This window comes from Manis pentadactyla, chromosome 3, assembly GCF_030020395.1.
Source record: "Manis pentadactyla isolate mManPen7 chromosome 3, mManPen7.hap1, whole genome shotgun sequence".
Taxonomy (NCBI): domain Eukaryota; kingdom Metazoa; phylum Chordata; class Mammalia; order Pholidota; family Manidae; genus Manis; species Manis pentadactyla.
In genome coordinates, this window is record NC_080021.1 from 116,830,906 (window position 1) to 116,852,728 (window position 21,823).

Sequence of the window (21,823 nt, forward strand, 5' to 3'; positions counted from 1 at the left end):
TTGCTGGGAGAGCCTGCATTTAGGGCAGTGCAGACTGTCCCCACTCGATACTCTACATCTGTAGTCTACCAATGTCCCATTCTTGTTTAATAAAAATATGTCCTTTCAGTTAAGAATGCCCAAATATTCTTGGAAATGTCTGTATCTCCCTCAGCAGCTGCATAGCCAGAAAAGAATTTCCTCTGCATATGGAATTTAGGTGGGATTCTTCTGTTAGGTGTGTGGTATTACATTCTTGCTCTGGAAATGAAGGTTCACTTAGCTAATAATTAACTTAGTATAAGGTAAATGCTGTACAGGTATTATACACTGATCCTCAAAACAATTCTACAATATAGGCTCATATTATCTTTATACAGTGAGAAGACCAAGGCACAGAAAGGTTAAGTGATACACCCAAAGTCACACAGCCAATTAATGGCAGAACTGGGAATCGGACCCAGGCAGGTATTCCTACAGCCATTACTCTGCTTCCCTAGAAGGCATTCAACAGAGAGGGCATTTGTACTCCTTCCATTCCACCCATCTTTCGAATGGTCTGGGCTGTGGCTATATCACTACCAAAAGGTCCCACACAAAGTATCATGTGTACACAACAAAGCTAAAGATGATCCAAAATATATGGGGTCTGCTTTATGGGGAACAGCGAGACAAACTCAAAATAGGTCATCTTCCTGCTTGTGTCTTTTAACCCAAGAGCAAAAACTGAATTGAAAATGTTTTATTCTCATAATACTTTGCTAGAAGTAGCCTATCTAAGTGGGTCCCCTTGGGATTTTATTTTGGGATAATAATATTTTGACTACAGATTTGGCCTTGAGATGTCATTTAATATGAAGATCTGTTCAGATAGCCAGAGTCAAACTAAGCTTTTAGTTTCTGGTAGAAAAGTGGACATTCAGCTTTCCCCTATTAGATTGACATCCTTGGTGCCAACCTTTTAATACCCTTGGAGGACAACTTCTAGTGGCCTAATAAAATCATCACTGTGATAATGTACTACATACTTATGGAAACCAAGGTGATTTTATTAAGAGGCATTTTGCTTCATACAGGGAGTGAGATGGTACAAGTCATTTAAGATAACAAAGGTGCTCATTTTGTCCCAGAATTGGCTTGCCTTGCTGATTCAGCTTTGGAACCAGGGCATGTTGAACAGGCCAGGGAGGGAGAGGGCATTTTCACATCCAGTGGTGGCAGGGCCCCTCTGAGGCTCTGTCCCCAGAGGGGCCGCCCCATTGTCACAGTGCTAGCAGCAGCATTTTCTTTGGCCGTTCATGTGTGCTGCCCAAACGACGGCAAAGCGCTATTGAGCACAGCTCCTCAGGCTTCTCCATGGTGAAGCTCCTGGGAAAATTCATCTCCAGCTTCTAAATCAAGCTGTTCCAGGACCCCTGAAGCAAAGGTGTTTCCCCTAATTCTCTCCTACCTGTTGGAAGTTTCTCAGAAAAGGAATTGATTCCTAGCAACAGAAGCAAAGGGCAGATTCACCTTCTGGAAAGGTCTTACTTGGCTGTGAAAATGTCTCCCAAAATGGCTGGGGGCAGGGGGCATCAGGCCTGGGAGAAGCGGGCAGAAGAATGTGGTTCACAGTTATCTGAGGTCCAAACTAGAAGGGATCAGATGTTCAGTGTCTGGGGTAGCAACCAGTTTTCAAAGACCAGGCCAGAAATAGGTCATGGATGAGGGACCAACAGTTGGCCAAGGGGATTCCACAGAGGGAAGCTGCTCAGTGACCTTGAGATTGAGCATCCTAGTGTCCATCCTTTTGTTAAGTATCCTGCTCAGGGGAGAAAACTGCCTTCTCTGAGGTTCCTGATGAGGTCTACAGGCCTGGTAATATGGCTCCTCTTCCTGGGGTCAGGTCCTTGCTCAGGGAAACCTTGTTCAGTATGGCTTTTAGAAAACCATTCTTGACAGCTCTTAAGGCCATGTAAAGGCTATACTCAGTTGAAGGATCACAGACCCAGTAAGAAATTGGAGGGAAGGTGGACACTTCCCTCTTCCTCTCAAGGGAGGAAGGACAGCCTTGGAGGACAGGTGACTGAGGTGATGGCAGGTAAGTCAGGACTATCAGGAAGATAGCCCCCTTTTTCCAAGTTTTGCTCACCAAGAGTTCCCGAGGCCTGACACTTCCAGGTGTAGGCCCACTTCCTCCTGACAATTCTGACCTCAGGAACCTGAGGCCCAGTAGGGTGGGAACCTAGGAGACAGGCCTGAGCTGTCTTGATGCCTTCGCCTTGAAGTCTAAGCTGTCCGTGGGTTCCTCGTGACCTTGGATTTCTGTGCCTGTACCTTTCAGCGTACGTAGCATTCTGGCCAGCACTGCCGTCCAGCTCAGTAAAGTTCTTCTCAGCTATGTAGAAACTTTCACAGGTCTATGATTATAATTCTCATTTCTATAATGTCTATATGGTGCTTTTTCAAACCCTTGTTATTGTTGTCTTTCATTTATTCTTTCCTAACGGTTCTACATTGTATTTTATATTTTTTAAATGTCTATTTTAGAGTCTCTTCTAGATTGTTCAATCATCCTCAGGTTCCTGTTTCTCCCATGGTGGTTTAGTGCCATGTGTGCATGTGTATGTGAAATCTTGTACAAGCTCCTCTTCCATAGATGGCATCTTTCCCCAGGAGCACATGGGCCTGGGCTGTCAGCTGTCTGCCCTAGTTCTGTGAAGGCATCTGTGGACATCAAGCATACTCCAGTTTGAACCATTTTCTCCTCAGCCAGAGATTCCCAATCCAGGTATGTTATAAATTCAGATCCCTCCCCTGAACCTCAAATGCAAGATTGGCTTTTAATTTTATTCACAAATTGGCTTTTAAGTTTATTTTTTCCTACCTGGAGCCCTGGGCCACATAAGAAGCTTAAAACCTATTCCAGCCATTGGATAGATTTTTCTGGACCCCTTCTCATAAACCAATAGCCCTTGTAGCTGTAGGGTTAAACCTCTCCTCTGACTCCTTCCATCAGTAGACCCAAGGCCACGTTCTTACCCATGCTCAGGAATGAAGGGTCTAGCTGTTAGCCTCCTGAGCTACTGTGGCTTCAGCTGAAGCTGACCATTATGCTTTGAGTTCACTCTTGGCTTCTGGCATATGACAGTTTCCATTTCTTTCTTTATAATTTAACTTGTGTTGAAAAACAAGCTTTCTTTTCATTCAATTTCATCCAGGACTTCTCTGTGTTTGTAACAGGAGAGATGGCTGAGTCAACTTGGTCCACTACATTGCTAGAAGTCAAGCCTATTTACTAGCTTCTGGGAGCTGAATTTATGTACCAGTCCTTGGCCTTCCCTGTCCCCAGTCAGTGACTGGGGTCTTGCTATGAAACTGCAATGACACTGCCCCTGACTCGGAACCTCACTGCTCGGGGCCCTCTGATGCCAAACTCACCCCACAGACGCTACTGGGTACTCATCTGTGCTGACAAAATCAGGACTACTTTTCCTTGCCCTCTGGATTTTCTGGTGGCTAGCTAAAAACCCTTTCATGAGCCGGCCACTGAGGGCATGTGTGAGGACAGGGATGTGACTGGTTGGAGCTTGTTTATGCTCCCTTCCGGTGGCCGGTTCCAGCATCCTGGCTGGGCAGGAATTTCTCACCTTAAGAATCCTATAATTCAGGGTCACAAATTCCCTTGGGGATGTGAAGAAAGCTGTACCTACTGTCCTGAGAAAACAGCACAAGCCCAGAAACTTCTGCATGAATTCTGGAATTCACGGACCCTTTTCATTCCATATTAAGAACTTCTGTGGTAGAGACTGACTGTTCTTTGGTGAATTGGAAACCCTAGTTTGCTAGCTTTATTCAAATCAACTCTAGTGAAAAACCTTGTTAAAATGAGACCCTGTGACATAATACCAATCTTTCCATTTTTAACTCCTTTAATGCCATCTTTAAACATAACAATGGCACCCAGAGTAATGCCACTAATTAGTGACAGTCTCCTACAAAATCTCTTCTTCAAAGTGCTTTTTATTAAATAATTGAACTTTACTGGTACATAATTTCTTGACATGGACTCAAATCCATGTCATCTACAGGGTAGAAGCTTCACAAAATGAGTCAGAACTGATGTGGTATGGTGGAAATAAAGCTAGATTCTACATATAATTTGTAGGTTCGGAATCTGGCTTTGCTATGAACCTTCTAACAACTCTGGGAAATTCCCAATCTTCTAGATTTCCTTTTCCTTATCTGCAGAGTGAGGAAATGGGACTAGGTCAGGGGTTGACAAACTAGGTTCCGTCAGTCAAATCATGCCTGTTGCCTGTTTTTGTAAATAAAGTTTTGTTGGGATACAGCCACACTCATTAATTTTTATATCATCTATGACTGTTTTCATGCCATCTAGAGTTGAGTAGTTATGACAGAGACCATATGGCCTGCCAAGTCTGAAATATTTACGATCTTGCCCTTTACAGAAAAGTTTGTCAGCCTTTGGGCTATATGATCTCTCCTTCCCTTTCCACCTCTTGATGATCTGTGATTCTCAGAAGCAAAGGAAATATAACCCAGTCCAATTTAAGGTAACATTGTGGAACAGATGCAAATGATGGACAAGCTAAGACAACTCACTTGTATTATTTTGTTGAAGCAGCTCCCTCAAAACTGTGGCTAACAAACAGTCAAGTGAAACTACTTTAAACAATCATTGTGCTCCAAATTATTTCATAATCCAGACAGTCAGGGAGTCAGAAAGATCTTCCTCCAGTGTACCCGAATCAGTGAGATGGTAAAAGCTTACCTACTCTGATAATATACATTAATAAACACAATTAAGTTTAGGAAATAACTGCCAGGATAGCATATACAAGCCCTTTTCCCAACTCAAATCCTATTTGGAAATGGAGCCCTTCTGATACAGACAACAGGTATTGTGTTCGCCTCAGTGTGAACTTCTTGGGATGAACCTTTGGAAGACTGATATATTTTTATGATCTATGTTGTCCAAACCACACTTTCCAAACATCATGGAGCTAAGGAGTTACTGTGCCACCAGGGAATGGCCACAGTGGCAGCCGTCCCAGAGGTTAGGTTTCCTACCAAGTCAGACTTCCAACAATCTCAATAGATTGAACATAACTCTTTTTTAAATGCACTTTCTTATTCCCCTTCACTTAGTTTACCCAAAAAGGGATTATTTGAGCTAAGTGGCAAGAAACACTATTCTGAAATTAACATATTGAAAGCACTAAGACTCTAGATGAAGTGCTGAAAAATGAGACTGGATCCAGTCCCACAAATGCTCAAAATTCCAGGTCCAGAGGAGTGGGAAAAGTCTCCTACCAGTGATGTAATTTTACCTAATGCTTTCAATCTATCCCAACCATCAGACTGTCACTTTCCTTTCTCTTCCAACAGCTTCTTTGCAGACAGCCACTTTTGAGTTTGGTGCAGTGGAAATAATATTTTATAGTGTGGGCCTTTTCTTAACTGACCCTGGAAAACATTTTTCAACAGCTTAAAAAAAAATCTATCTTCTGCCATTTTGTTCTAATGGTGGCAATTGAGACAAATTGCCCCAAATGATAGGATACATTATGATGACAAAGGACATAGCATTTGAATCCCTCTCCCCTCCTTCAAAACACAGGAGGTTTGTACTCCAACCCAGCTATTGTGGTTCCCTGGGGTCACGGCTAGAGTTGGGCCGTTAAAGTCAAGATCTCCAAGGTGCCCAAGTGGTTGGTGAACAGAACAGAAAGTCAAGTACTTCTGGGGAGACTACAGAGCACTAGAGACTTTCCCAAACCTTAGGTATTATGTAAACTGGGCACAAACTGCCAATTTTGGCAATCTGGGGAGTCGTTGGTCAGCCTCACAATTGCTGTTCTTGCTTAGGAATTTATCTTCTGCTCCCTCCCAGGTACCATAAAAATACGAACTAATCACGTACATTTTTCATTTCTAACTTTTTTTTTCTGGGAGATTCCAAGCATCATTTCATGCAACTCACTCAGCATTTCTGTCTTCCTCCTGGCCCTCTGCTTTAATTCCTTTTCCCAGGAACCATGTTGTATGTGCACTTTCTCTCTTCCAAAGGGACCCTCGTCCCCTGACAATCTCTTAAACTAATTCCTGGGCTTTCTTATGGGTCACAGCTCTGTCTTTTGCTCCTCTTCCTGATCTCACCTCACTCCTCATTCTGGCTGAAAAAATATTTGATCTCCTTTGCCATTCGGGGGCAAAAACAATTGGGAAATTACCTAGAAAGAGAGCTCTGGCTGCTCACAGCTTCTTGGAGGGTGGGAGGTGGAGGAAGTACCTAGAATGTGGGTCATGGCTGCAGAGTGGGATGCACACATGACTTCATGAGAGCTTAGACTGTTGAGAACGTATTCACTGTCAGAGTCTACATAAAACAAGGACAAAAGAATAGAAAGTTCGTGTGATCAGCATCACAGTCCTTTGGTTTGCTGCCCTTGCATTTCTTTACTGAATCTAGTAAAGAAATGTTCACATTCATTGCCTTGTTTGGCACTGAAACATGGGTCTTGCTCATGACCCTGCCATGAACTGCTTACTTCCACCAACTATCTCTGTTCAAATCTTGGTTCTATATTTTGCTTTACTGTTTGTTTTCCTTTTTGACTTCCTGGTCTAAACACTGTTGAGTTCGCCTTCTGCCTAATATAGCTGTAATACTTTCTAAATTAAGTGCTGGCAGTTTCCAAAGTACAAACACCAAATTTATGAATGTCGCTTACACAGCATAGCCTGCCCCTCCTCGCCTCTGAGTGGCATCACCAGAGCCATTCATTGGAGGGAATTTTCTCTTCTCAGTAAGGTTTTGGTATCAGGAGGATTCCTCAAGTCCAGTTTTTTGAGGAGACTGATTTCCCAAAGAAACCTTTGTACTTGATGGTCTAGGTCCTAGATCAATCCACAGAGCCCATTTAATCCATAATGCACCTGAAAAAGACAAAAAATACAACTGGTAAAGGATATTTTTGCTAATGTGTAACATTTCATTTACATTAAGTGTTGAATTTGCAAAGCCACATCTATTACAAAGTTCCTATGGGAAAATATTTGCTCCAGTTCCAAAACCTGATTTACAAATAAACTCTTAGAAGAAAAATCCAATCTAAATTTATAGCTTCCTAGATTAGCTCCAGTTTTCAGCAAGTATTTTTCCCTCTGTTTGCATAAGTCATCTGGAGTTGGGTTTATGAAGGCTATCTCTGCAGCCAAGTCCAAGTCGTGAGGCAGGCACCTGTCTAGTGTAAGACATCCAGGTGTCCAGGGGCTGAGGACAGGGAGTCTCTGTAGCCAGAAAAAGGAGTTTTGGTTTCAACTTGGACAGAACTTTCCAGATTACTACTAAAATGCTTTAATAGTGATGTGTAGAAAGAGCATCAGATTTTTAAGTGGATTCTCCCTTTACACCTCAATTATCTGATCTGTTGTGAATGAGTCTTTCTTAAAGCAAATAGAAAACTTGAACTTCTAAATTGGTACATTGGGGAGTGGTGCTCCACAATAAGAGGGGATTAACATACATTGCATTTACCCAGAACTCTTTGTCCCTGCAGCATTCCTACAGCAGCCAGTTGAAGGTATGAGAACATGGGTTTGGCACTGTTTTTCTGGTGTGTTCACCTCGACAGAGCGATCTCTTGAGTCTAATTAATAGTAACTGAAAAGGCGTCCTTGTGAATGCAGTTTCAGGTCACAAGCCTGGCTTCTGGGCTACATGGTCTGGGGTACTTGCTTCTAGGCCAAATCATGACAATAGTCAACCTGAGCTCACACTGACACTGTAGCTCTTTTGTTCATGAGACTTGTAAGTGGCATTTTATTTAAGCTATAAGAACTGGCAGAGAGGGCTTTTCCTGATACTTAATGACCAACTGGAGGAATTGTGGGCCTGAAGCAATGCAAATAATATGCTATTAAACCCTGAAATTTAAAAATGTAAAGAAAAAATAACTACCTTCTTATGCATGTTACCATGGATACAGAGTGTTGTTTATACTTTTAGTCTTTTCTTAGAGGTTTAAGTCCAATTGAGCAGCCAATAGGAAAGAAAAACTTCAGTCTCAATTTCCACTCACTTTATAATGTTTGACATTACCTAGTTAGAGTATGTTTCTTTAAGAAGGGGCATGTCACCCCCGGAATATAGGATATATAACATGTGATATGGATTGCTATGATAAGTATTCATATTTTATTGAACAGTTTGGCAATTAGTATTTAAAATCAGCTAACCTTGTAGATAATCACGTTCTGTTTCCCTAGAGTAGCAGTAACTTTGATACCATTCTTTATATTCACCAAAGAATGTGCCATTTTTCAGTCTTCAAATTGCATGTATATATTTTACACATTAGTGCCAGAAACACTTTTTCAGTCGGATCTGTTATTACAGCACATAACTTAGAGATTAACATTTAAGCATGAAGGAGAAAATACTCAGAGAAGCATCTAATACCCCATAATTTACATTGTAACTATTTGTTGTATAAGTTTTTAAACTCTTGGAATGCTTTTTCTTTTCTAACTCTTAGGGAACCACAGGACTTAGTTAAATCGACCTCACACCCCTGCAGAGGTGCTGTCCTAACTAATATAATGAAGTCCTCATTATCTATAAAAGGGATAAAAGAATTCATAGGAAAATTTAGAGATTTATCTACAACTCCAAACTTTCTCCCACGGGTAGTTTTCCACAGTTACTAGCAAGACTTATCTGCTTGTATTTTTCTTTATTTTATCATAACTGATGAATCATATAGCAAGCTTTTATCAAACACTTAATAAAGAAATACCACATTCATTCACTTATTTACCTATTAGGTATTTGTAAAGTATACTGAGCTCTGTCATGAGCCAGACCATATGTGAAATCAAAGAGCCACAGTTCCCGACCTTGAAGACTTTTATATGCTAAGGAGTCAGGTGTGTAACATAAATTGCAGAATTTCACAAGAGGTGCTGCCCTAGAGGTATGATGATGAGGTATGCTGGGAGCAGAAAGAAAAACAACAGGAACTCTCCTGTAGCTTCAGGGCAGTTTCTCCATGTGGGTGACATTTACATTAGATGTGAACTGTCAAGCTGTAGGCACAATTATAAAGTTATTGTTATTATTTTGTTTCCTTATCTATTCTATAAGAATATAAAGGTGGATAAATTACTCAAGAGACTATTACTCGGTTGGGAGTCAAATATAAAAATTGATAGTGGCTATGCAGCATATTTTAATACACTTCCCCTTCAGATTTCCCCCCAGATATTCATCTCTATAAACAGTGTCAAATTTACATAGAGAACTATGTTTTGAAATGCAGACACCAGGAGTTCCTAGGAAAAGGAGGTGGACAGAATCTACTGTGTTGATTTCCACATTGAAAAGCAATGCTATACCATTACATTTCCTGTGTTTATAAAGGTGCATCTGGAGAATCCTGACACCTTTCCTTGAATGACTTTTATCTAGAGAAGTCCAGATCATGCCCAGGACCAGTGTGATTTATCTGCGTCCTTAAAGTCAGATTGTACAAGTTAAGAGCATAAGTCTGAGTAGGAGGGAAATAAAGGGATTAGAAGAGAATTCATTAGGGAAGGCTGCTGAGATCCCTTGGATTTGAGCAAGTTTTGGGGGACAGAATGAACATATTCACAGAGAAAGGCAAGAATGGACAAAGATGGCCAGTCAGTATCCAGCCAGTCCTGGGGGTTACAGAAAGCAGATTCGCTTCCTTAGAACAGAAGAGCTGGCTGGCTGGGGAGGAAGAAGAACTTAGATTAAACAGATAAGGGCAGGAAGGGGAGCAGATGGCCGGTAGCCCCACTGTTGGCTCAAGGAGTGAAAATGGATGCTACTGTCCTCAGGGCTTCCACAGATGTCATCTCTGGATCACTTTGCCTGATCTCCATCCCTTGTCTCATAGCGTTTAAAAATGTTGAACCAAAATGATCTGCTTAAACATTAGTCTCTGCGCTTTGTCTGCATCCCAACCCTGGTCTCCTGCAGTGCAATCTCTGTGTTCTATTGCCCATTCAGGGCCCTGCGCGGGGACTGTCTGTGAGGGCTGGCCGGACAGGAGGCAACAAAGAGCCACTGAGGGTCACCCCTGGGCCAGCACTCTTCTAACAGCCAAGGAACCTGTGGTGAGAAAGAAACCCCTTGTCTCTGATTAGAGGGTGCTCACATGCCGCCAGGGCATCCGGGAGCTGCTCTAGATTCTTGTGCAGAACAGACCTAAAGAAACTGAGGAGGAGTCATTTGGATCTCAGGGTGGGGAGCATTCGCTTCAAGCTGGAGACCAGCTGGGGGCTGTGGCCTTACTCCATGTGTGACCATATGAGGAGCTAAAGCTGGCATGCTGGGAGAAGCCCAGGGTACTAATGGCCCAGCAGGTGGATGATCACAGCTGAGAGTAAAAAGGCCACCGAAAGCAGAGAAGTTTCCTGTGAATGGCAGCCTTTCCGTGGAGAAGCACCTGGTGAAATGCAAACGGTTTTGAGAGGAAGAGGAAAAGTACTGCTGCAAGTATTTTGATATCAAAATGCATATTCATGAGGCAAACATGAGAGCGAGGCTTGGAAGCTGTTTGCCTAGACACCCACCCTTTGCTGGCTCGAGAGCTCTTCACCTGGACACCGGCCCTATGCTGGCCAAGTCAGTTGTGCAGGCGCTGTGAGGAGGGGGCCTCCTATGATTGAGAGAGCACACGGCCTAGAAGGGATGAGCTCCGACTCAACCTGACAGAACCTGGCCTAAAACACTCACCTAACTGCTTGGTTCTCCTCACCTCTCCATTCCACATCCACCCCCTCTTCCCAGACTCTGCAGCCATCTTATGATGGGAGCATAGAGCTCTTGTGCCCTCCCTTTAAAGCTGAGGAGCTCAGGGGGGTTGGTTCTTTCCATCCTCTTAACCAGAGATGTTTAGAGCTGATAGGATCATCCAAACCATGAAAAGCAGAGCTAGGGGGAGCTGGGAGGGAAAAGGGTCAGGTGTGGTCCACTGGGACCATGTGACATGACACCATCACATGATGAATAGTCCATATGCCCCTTTTAATAAAAGATCTGAGAAGTTTGATATCAAGTGGAAAGTCTAGTTCACATGCCTCAGAAGATCATATGAAAAGGGAAAGAAGTTCTCAATTTCTTACTCACATCAAAAGACAAGGTGTGGATGCCCATCTTCCATGGTATCTTTGTCAGAAGCATTTGCCTGTGAATACGGCCATTTAGGCTTGTTACATGATTCGTGTCAGTAAATGATCATGTGTGCATTTTCTCTATACTTGTCACCTCAATGATAATATATAGTTGAGGGGATACAGGCTCAGTATATAGTCTGTACAGAAGAATTTGCAGTGGAGCATAGAGACTTACTCTATTTGTGTAGAGTGCTAAGTTGCTGAAGAGGCTTTCTAAACTACTTCCTTAGACCAATAATTTTTGGTTGTGCAACTTGGAGAAACCACCTTGTTCTTTTCCCAAAGTCTCCTATGTCCTAAACTGGAAGTGGCAAGGAAGAAAAACTGCTTTGCTGATTTGTCCAGGAACTCAGAAGTAAGTGAACACTCACACAAAGAGATGGCGGCTGGGGACATACCAATTCCATTTTCTTGATCTGTCCTGAGCTCCCCAAACCTCCACAGAATTTATAGAGCTGGTATTGGGTGAAGATAATGTCATAATTTAAGAAAAGATTAATAATAATGCTTGATAAAAATGAATCATATGTTTTAATTTCTGCATGGAATGTGAACCCCAGCATCCATCTGAATTACTGAACATTTGCTTTATCTGGTTGGTTCAGTTTTAAGAATTGACTGGGCTGAAAAACAAGCCATGCATGCCAAGAAGGCACAAAACCTTAGGATCCTAGGAATGAGTTTATGAATCCACAAGTTCTCCTCTAGTTTCCGACCATGTATCAAAATTCTGAGGAATGTCAGCATCCACTTAGCTCTGTGGAAATACAGTCTCTTTGATGAAATGATTGCATCTACTTAGCTCTCTGTGTAAATACATTCTTTTTCATGAAATGACTAAAATCCAAACTGAGAACTGAAATGAGGGTTGGAAAACTGGCATTTGAAGTGAGATGTGCCCAGATTGAATGTATTCAAAAGTTCTCAAAAAGAGTTCACTTTGCTCATATATGTATGTTTGATCAAAATCTATCGGCAACTAGTAAGAGGCTCATAATTACAGTTGGGTATTAATAAGAAATAACCTTTTTATAAGCAGAGTTTTTTCATTCATAGGTCTCACTGGCCTATGAATATGAATTATCTCATCTGGTAATAACCCAAGTTTTACTGGCTGTTATGGGTCATGTTCCCAGGGAAACAGTTTATTAGGCAGTGCTCTTGGGATCACTTCCTGTGAAGGGGGAGGGGAAAAGCAGGATTAGACAGAGGAAGAAGTTGAGATGTGAAGCAGTCTCAGGGAAATCATCAGCTGCCCCACGTGGAGTTCTGGACCTGGGGTGGCCTTTCAGAGGTGTTCCAAGTTGGTACAAGAGGGTCACTCAATGCAGGTTGTCCTTGGAAGGAGGTGTGACTTTCTGATCACCAGGCAGTTTTCTTTAGATGAGGCAAACCCACAAGCTAACAGCTGACAGCCAGCTTCTGACAGCACTCCCAGCAGCTGGGGAATAAGACTTTCACTCCTGACCAGGAATCTTCCTGAATAGGAATCTGGACAGTGCATGAAAGCATCCACTACAGTCCACCCCTTGCAGCATTTGGCTCTTCTTTTGCTTATAGGTTCTGGGAAAACCTCCTCCAAGATACTGGTGAGCTTTTGTTCCCAGTAAGGACTTAGAAAAGAAGGTCAGTGGGACAAATAATAGATACTGGTACTCTAGCTCATTTCAGACTGACAGCTTGTACTCATCTTTTCCCTCCTCTGTTACCTAGTGCATATTTTTCTCACTCTCAACAAGGACCTCTGCCAATCTGGTGCCTTTCCTGGTGAGGAGACCAAGCCCTCATCCCTGTTGCATTGAGACCTTGGCCACTATGCCCTTCTCAGGCTATGGTCTGTCTTCTTTCAGAGTTGGAGAAGGGAGTACCAAGAGGTACCGAAGTAGATCACCTAGGTTCTACATTGTTCCTGCCCTCCTTGGATATAACAGGATGACTCTCTTCTTCCTGATGATCAGGTTCAGTGATCCCTTCCAAGACAGGGAACTCCTCTTCTGGCCTGTGGCCCCTTGGCACAAGGAGCTACAAGTGCCCATGGATCAGCCACAGTTACAGTTCGATGGGGCAGTTGCTGTGTCCCCTTTCAGAAGCTTTCCACCTTTAGGAACCAGGACCTCAGAACCCACAGAGCTCAGTGTTGTGAGGATGGGAAGCCCAAAGTCTTCCAGTAGGTCAGTGGGTATGATGATCAGCAGGACCATTCCTGCATCTACTCTGTTGTACCTGGACTCGCGTGTCCTACATTGTGAACACAGTGCCACATAAAGGTCTTTGATTAAGGTCTGCTCCGCCTCCTGGAGAATGGTACCCCAGCCTCACAAGCTATCACCCTTGAGCTAGCATATCATGCAAGCTTTCAATGGGTCTGTCTATGCTATGCTCTGGCTGGCTGGCAGCTTCTAGATGGTAGGGCATGAGAAAGATCCAGTGGAGCCCATGGTCCTGTGCCCATTCCAACAACTCCCTTGCTGAAAAGTGTGTTCCTTGGTCTGATCTGATGTTGTGTGGGATCCCATGACAGTGGGCTTACCACTGTGCAAGCCTGGGATAGTGATGCTAGCTGAGACTCTAAGGACTGGAAATGTAAACCCATATCCAAAATATGTGTTAATTCCTGTTCATATGAATTACTGCCTCTTCCAGGGTGGAAGACGTCCAGTGCAGTCAGTTTGCTACAGTGTCTGGTTGGGCCCCCTGAGGGATGGCCCTGTACTAGGGACTCAGTATCACTCTTTGCTGCTAGAATGTTAGCCACTTGGCAGAGCAGTAGCTAGAAAAGCTTTGCCAAGTGGGAGCCCAGGCTAGTGGGCCTGTGCATAGCCTCCATCCCTGCCACCATGACTCTTCTATTCATATGCCTCTGGCTGCCATCAGTTGATTAGTCATTTTATCTCCTGCATGCTTGGTCCTCCCTCTTGTGTGACAACAAGATATTCACACCGTGCACCTCTCACAGGTCCACAAACTTGTCTGTGTGGACCTCCTTATTGCCAATCTGTCAGTTTTTCTCCTTCAGGGACCTGTCCATTTGGTCAAGCCATCTGCTGTTACCCATGGGCCTGCCTCTGGGCCACTTCTCTTTCCACACAAAGTGGATGGCCGGGGACATCACCTGATGCTTTCCCTCATCACTTTCTTTCAAGGCCACTTTTCAAGGGGACTGTGGTGCAGTCACCACCCATTTTCAGCTTGCTCCCACCTACAGAGCCAGCCCATGATGCAAACTTGGACTCCTTCTTCTTCAATTGGCTGATCATAAAGGTTCCCCCATGTGGTCACAGGTGTGAGCTGATGGGGGGGGTGCTGATGAAGTAACAGAGGGGGGCATGGAGCTCCTGTGCAGCTTAGGTGTGTCCTCTGCTCTTGCCTGTATTTAATTCCAGAGCAACCAGTGCAGTCTCACAATGGATTGTTCCTTACCTCTCCTGTGATGCAACATGGCAGTTCTGACAGAGCCCAGTCATGACCCACTGCTTTGGCCACATGGTCAGTTGGTGTCCCATGGTTTGGTGCTCTGTCTCTACCAGGTCCCCACAGCATGCCACAGCTATGACTAAAAAGTGGGGGAGTTCTCTGCTGCAGATGGCATAGCCTTGCTCCCAACCCCTGGGTATCCGCATTATGATTTTCCCATTGGGGTTTGCCAAAAACTCCACGTGGAGTCTCTTCCCACCACTGACACCTATAATACCAGAAGGCCTATTGGTGCACGTGGCCCAAGTGGTAGGGCTGCTGGCACAGCAACCTAGACCTAATGCAGAGCCTTCCTTGTTCTGATCCTCCCTCAGCACTGCTAACATTTAAAAGTTTTGGTGAAAGCAGTATCCCAGGCACAGAATAGGCTGCTTCCAGAGCTCATATGCACTTATCAGGCTTTGTGCTTCCATCTTAGTGGTTGGAAGTGTAAGTTGCAAAAAATCATTTCATACTTTGGACGTGATGTCCTCACATGCCCCCGGCCACTGCATCCATAAAAACTTTACCAATGTGGCCGGTCCCCGGAAGGAGGCCGATATGAATTCCGAGGCTTATTAGTGATTAAACAAATTCAGTAAATGTTCTCCAAATGAGGACCATAAAACTTTCCACTGCCATATTTAAAGACCATGATGTTCTTGTCATTTTAAACAGCTTTGTCACTTGGTAAAAATATTACATGTGACTTTGAGACATTTGGGAAATATGAATTTTTTTAAGGCATACTCACACTGATCTTTGCTTATTTATACTCCCAAATCCATAAATAGAGCAAGATAAAATGAGTGAATAAAACATTTAGGAGGAAGTTAAAAATACAGATTGGAAAAATTAAACAGAGCCGGGTTAAAGTTAGTAGACAAAAGCACAGGGCTAAAGCAGCTGATCAGTTGCCAGATGTGGACTACAAACTTCATTCTTGGTCCTGCTGTGGCTGAAGCAAAGGCAGACATGACTAACCATTTTCATGAAGACTCACCTTATCCAAAGCAAGGAGAGAGGAAGGTACATCGACTGTTTCATACATGTAATAGCTGGATGGAGATTCACTATAGAGGGGTGAATATAAAGAGGGGTGAGATGAGAAGGTGTGAGGACAGCTGAGATACTATACATCCATTTGGTAAAAAATAATGTCAAAATGTATCAATAATAAAATAAATCAAGTCTTGGGCCTGAAAAGAACAGCGTAGGAAATATAGTCAAGAATACTGTAATATTTTTGTATGGTGACAGATGGTAGCTACACTTTTCATGGTGAGCATTTGATGAGGTATATAATTGTCAGATCACAATGTTGTACAGCTGAAACCAATATAATATTGTATTTCAACTATAGTTCAATTAAAAAGGAAATGTTCAAATGATTTGGACTTAGCATGGGTCTCCCATGATAGATCCTGGGACAAGGGCTTGAGCACAAACACTTTATTGGGGAGTGTGATCTGATGAGTAAGGGGCAAGAAGGATGGAAAACAAATACAAGGGTGAATTAAGAGATTAGCCACAGCTCCTAGTGAATGGTTGCTGGCTCCTTTTGGGCTGCCTGAGGATGTGTATGAAAGACATAAGGACTGTTCATAGGGGGAGGAAAGGAAAGCATTTATCCATTAGCACTTATGTTTCATGAGTCACAGGTGTGCCCCCAAACTAAGTCCAGTGCATTTCAGAGAGTGGCCCAGGGCAGGCTGTGGAAGCTCAAGCAGAGGCGTGAAGCAGGGGCATGAGGCAAGTCCTGTTAGGATGCACCTACAAGAAGCTGCTTAGAGACTGTATCAGCAGCTGGAATTAGGTACAGGTAGTGTATTTCCTTTTTAATTGAACTATAGTTGAAATACAATATTATATTGGTTTCAGGTGTACAACATTGTAATCTGACAATTAGCTAATACCTATTAGCTAAAGGTAGTGGCACCTAAGAGGTGCCTGGTACACACTCCAGCTCTAAAAATGGATGTTTTTAAAGCATCTTCTTAGAATCTTTTGATCTCTAGCAAATTGCTGATCCCTAAGGACTGATCCCCTGCAAGAGTTAAATGATGTCAGGATACTTGGGCCACAAACACTGTTCTGGGCATCAAGATTCTACCTGTGAAAAGAGCCAACAGTTTTTAAGTATGTCTTTTGCTTCCTCTTTCAAAGTATGAAACTTTCATGAATGCATTGGAGATTATATCTGAGAACAGATTTACTCCAAATGTCTAGCCTAGCAAACTGCCCAAGTTAATATTCTATGGAGAAAATAAGTTTTCAAAGAAGTAAAACTGTTGATATTATACATATGGGTAAGAAACCATTTCTACACTTATTTTTAGAGTACTTTTGAATTTCCAGAAGCAGATTTCTTTCAGGCTGGGCAGATCAAGTGTAATTTTAAACAGTGTGAATTTTCACACTGTGGTCTAACATACAGCCCCTGAAAATTTGTTCTTGAATCTGTCTTGATTTTTTTCACGGTCAAATGAGGCTGCAACAAACAAAGCAAAATCCTGGTTACTTTTTCACTGTAAGTAGGTCTCTATTCTTTAAAATACTATGGTCTCCTGGATCATAATCCCGTTGCTGAGGAACTTATCAGTTTTCACTAAATCAGTCCTGGAAAACTAACTGTAGGCAAAAGTTTTTAATCTTTATATACAGCTGCTCCTCTCCTCTATTTGGGAATAAAATGTAATGAAATCACAGCTTAAATTTACTTAGAGAGAGAGCCCAGAAAATGCTGTTAAAGAATTAGCATCCTTCTCACTGGAAAAGCAGTGGTGATGGTCAAGAATGCTTCTCTTGAGCTCAGAAGGCAGCAAGCAGAGAAAAACTCATCCCTCAGGCCATAGTCCTCTGTGATCTTCTCCACTAACACAAGACTTAGTTAAATTAACTGATTAGAGGTTGAATATTTAATTTTAATTAATCAATTATTAGCATGAAATACAATGTATACCCAACATGAAAATTCTAAATACACACAAGAGCTTTTAAGCTCTTACCACCACCATCAGGTTGGTACTATTATCTCCACTCATAAATAAAGTGGCTGTGGCACAGAGAGGCTAAGGGCTGCCTCCAAAATCACACAGCTAAGAGGTGGTGGAGCTGGGTTTCAATTCAGGTAGCCCTATGCCTCCAACGCCTCTTTAATCTACATCCTCCGTTGTTTCCTTACTTTCAAAGACAGGGAACAAATTTGTCCACAGGGTAACAAAGAAATCAAGAGGAGACCCACCTTGCATTATGATAAATCCATCTGGTCCTGCTCTCCCCGCAGCTGCCCCTTCCACCTCCCAGGGCCTAGGTGGAGCTGGTGGAAACGGAGCAGCAAAGTTACCATTTAGCTTCATCCATACCCCAGCTGCTAAATGTTACTAGATGCTTCTGGAAAACAAGAATCTGGGTTAGGACACGACACTGCATGAGCGTATTAAAGGCTCAGAGAAATCCTGCAGCTCAGAAATCTGTTTTTCAGGGCTCAACCTGCCTTCCCCAAACTTGTTACAGGCAGCATCTTTTTCTGAGGAGCACCTACCTCACACTGATTCCGCAGAAGACAGTTTTGAAGTCACAGAGCTGCAGGATGCCTAAAAATAATGTATTCTAAACCAAGGGTTCTGTTCCCATGTGATACTCAGTGGAGCAGTCTGAGAAAATGGATGAATGGGTTTCTCATTAACTTAAGAAAAGGCTGATTATTGATCTCGGTTCACCAGACATTTAGGGACACAGTGGGACAGGCACTGTGGTGGGTGTGGAGACAATCTGTGAATGGAAAGACCAGTTTCTGTCTCAAGCAGCTTACAATTGAATAGTGATAATGTACATGCCCAGTGCACAGGTCACAGGTATCACAGAGGAGAAGTGAGAGGTGCTGCAGATCTCTTTAACAGGAAGACGTTATCGTGTCAAACCACCAGGGAAGTGACATTTCACTTGAGGCCTGAAGGATGAGCAGGAGGTAAACAGGTTTTGGGGTGCCACACACTGGGACAAAGGGCCCTTCTCCTGCTAAGCGTCCACTCACCCTTTCAGGCTCCCGTGAGACACCCCTCTCACCCGGAAGCTAGGCTTAGGGACCTTCCTACTGCCATCCGCAGTACCCATCACCAGAGTCCTGGTTGGCTGTTCACTTGCACACACCGCCCCTTATAAAGTGGCCACACCTTGAGTGCTGAGTCCCCTTTCTCATATCCCTGGTTTGTCGCCTGGTGTCTGTCATGGAGGAACTCAATCAAATGTGAAAGGGAAAGGGGGGAAGAAGGGGAAGAGAGGACAAACTAATTAACTAATAGCCCTACGCACAAGTTCATTCCCCACCACGTCCGGTTTTCTGTCATATCAAAAAACGAGAGGGAAGAGCTACACTCAACGTGCGCAAGGACCGCTCCCCGCGCCCGACCACACACATGAATTTCGTCTCCATACATTTGTGCTACGAGCCGGAGACACAATGATGAGTAAGGCGCAGTGTCTACATTCAAGGAGCTTGTGATCTAGTGCAGAAAACTCAACAGAAATGCAGTTCTTTCAACCTTGCACCCTTCTGCCCAAAAGGCAGGATGAGTACTGATATGAGCCGGCCAGGCAGCATTCGGGTCTTGCCCACGGACGGCCTGTTTAGAACTGCCCGCCCAAAGTCGCGCGTGGGGAAGGGCAGAGCTGGACTTCTTGCTCTAGTTCCAACAAACTTTTCCTGCCCATCCGCTGCTTCTTCCCTGTCAGGTGGGTCAGGCCAGACTCTGTCTGCTCCCAGGAGAGGCCACGAGCCGCCCAAGCCTCCACTGCAGACAGAGGGTGGTCCAGAGGTCCCCTCCCCGCACCCAAGCAGCCGGCCCCTCTGCAGACCCGGGACGCCCACAAATCGCAGTCGCTCTAAGGCCTGCGCTCCCCCTCCGCGAGCCGCCCCCTTCCCCGCCTACGTCACCCGGGTCACGTGAGGGACCAGCACCGCCCCCCGCCCCCTCCCCACTCAGCTGCTGCCGGAGACCGGGACTCGGGCGGGCGGTGCCTATGCTCGGCCCCTCCCCCGGAGCCAGGGACCGTGCTAAACTAGGGGCTCGGGTGAAATCAGAACCAGTGTTCTAAATGAAGGGGAGCAGATGTCCCTGTTGCCGGGGAGGCCTGGGTGGCCTGCTGTTCAGGCAGAAATCGCTGAGGCACTGACCTTTCGGGCTGCTGTCAATCTCCGCGTGCAGATGGCCAGCCCCAAGCCCCGCACGCTCCTCTGCATTGGAAATGCGGCCGCAGGGGGATCCGGCGGCTGGAGAGAAAAGTCTGCGTAGGGGGCGGCGGCGGAGGCCCGGCGGAGACTGGGGGCAGGGGAGAAAGGCCTGCGTCGCGTACAAAGGCGCCCCCGCGGCGGCCCCTCGGCGCACAAAGCCGTCCCCTGGGCCCTCGGTGGCTGCGCCAGGCCGTGCGGCCGCGCTGCAGCTGCTTCTTCACAACAAGGCCGTGCAAATGTGCCCGCTTGATTCTAAATCCTCTTAGGCGCCATCATGTGAACGAGGAAAGGGGTGGCCTTACAATCCTTTACAATCGGGGGCCTGGGAACCCTGGTGCTCGGCAAAATGTCTGCACCACGCATGCAAATAGAGCCCATCGCTTGGAGAAATCGGCAGAAAATCTTTCTGTCCCGTAGCTAGTGAACAAAACCGACCAAGCTCGTGCAGTAAACACTCCTATCGGGCCCTTAAGTGCCACGCGGGCTCCTGAGAAATGTTCAGGGTGTTTTCCCTGGAAGAGGTTTCCCATTAAACATTCAGAAAAGTCAGCTAAGCTGCACAGTCATTAGTCACCCAGGTATTTATACTGTTTTTCCCATTTCCTTTCTCTTCTGGCCTCTGTGGTCAGTAGTATAAAATTCCTAGGAACTCCCACCTAAACACTAGCTTCCTGTTTATTCTCTAAGTGGCTTTAATGTTTAGCCGTTAAAAGCAGTTGACTAAGTTGACCAATCTATGAAATAATCAGCAGAGGTTTGCAGGTGAATAAGAAAAAAAAAACAAAACTGGTAGGTCAAAGGTCCAGGTTCATTTTTAATCACATGTCAAAATCACGGGGGAAGGGGGAGATAAAATTAAAGTGTAACTTAATGACTACGATCTTGGTTAGTTTCATTTAGCCCGTGTCTACATGGATCTATAAAATATGATCCCCTGATCTAAAGTATGAACATTTTCATTTCTAGCAGTTAAAGGCCCTGTTTTCAATGTGGCATGACATTCTTTTGTTACAGAAGGTTAGAGTTCACACGTAAACATAATCCGTGTGCTCCTGTGCGTGCCTTACACCTCGTTGTGGCTGTTCTTACTTAAATTCCTGCAGCAAAATGTTGCATTTATGTAGCTACCTGAACTGCAGCCTCTTTGACTTGAAAAACAAGCCTGGAGAACATCTCATCCAGTCCTTTTCTGATACCTAATTCCCCGTACTCCCAGGGAGAGAATAGCTAGCTATTCTCTGATAGAATCTGTGTGGAATTTCCATCCTCAGAAGCATCCTTCCCTATGATCTTATTTTTTAAATATAGTTTTCTAGTCTGTAATATGGAGCTTTGTCTCCACTTAAGGAGCCATGCAAAATAAATTAATTTCTCTTCCATATGATATTACCCTTCAAATATTTGGAGACAGCTTTCAGGTCCCCCATCGCCTTCCCCCAGCTAAGCATCTGCGGATTTTCTAGCAATTTGTCCCATGGGTCTGAGTGCCCCGCGCTATCCCAAGTGTCGAGAGAGGCTCCCGTTAGTCTAAGGCCCTCTGAAACTGAAGATGGTGCTTCAGTTGGTTCTGAAACTCCGTTGAAGAGGCAGGACTGAGGAGTATATGACTTAAAACCAACACGGGAAATCAGTCAGACTATGTCCAAGTTATTCAGACAAAAATACATTTCAGTTTTTTATTTTACTCTTTTTCTACTGTGTCAGTAATATCGGACTCAGTTATGAAGCCCAGGGAATAAGGGAGAAGCTATTTTGTGTGCTAGCGCTTTACCTTTCACGTTCTTGCATTTTATCCTCACAAAACCCCTGTGAGCAGGTATTATTGTCATTCCTCTTTTAGAGAATGGGGGGGCAAACAAGCCTCCGGAGCTCGCACAGCTAAGAAGCAGCAGAGTGAGGTCTCTAACCTGTGACTTGCTCTTTACATTACACAAAGCTGCTGTGGAC

General features: G+C 44.3%; 1 long non-coding RNA gene across 1 annotated transcript; it reads right to left on the reverse strand.

Annotated features, from left to right (window-relative positions):
* Window positions 1–304: 304 nt before the first annotated feature.
* LOC118925892 (uncharacterized) lies at window positions 305–18,502 on the reverse strand. The gene is made up of 5 exons (XR_008996399.1): window positions 18,188–18,502; window positions 17,888–18,036; window positions 15,647–15,716; window positions 6,717–6,921; window positions 305–2,775 (listed from the first exon to the last, which is right to left on the reverse strand). It is a non-coding gene; the product is annotated as an uncharacterized LOC118925892 (long non-coding RNA).
* Window positions 18,503–21,823: the final 3,321 nt, after the last annotated feature.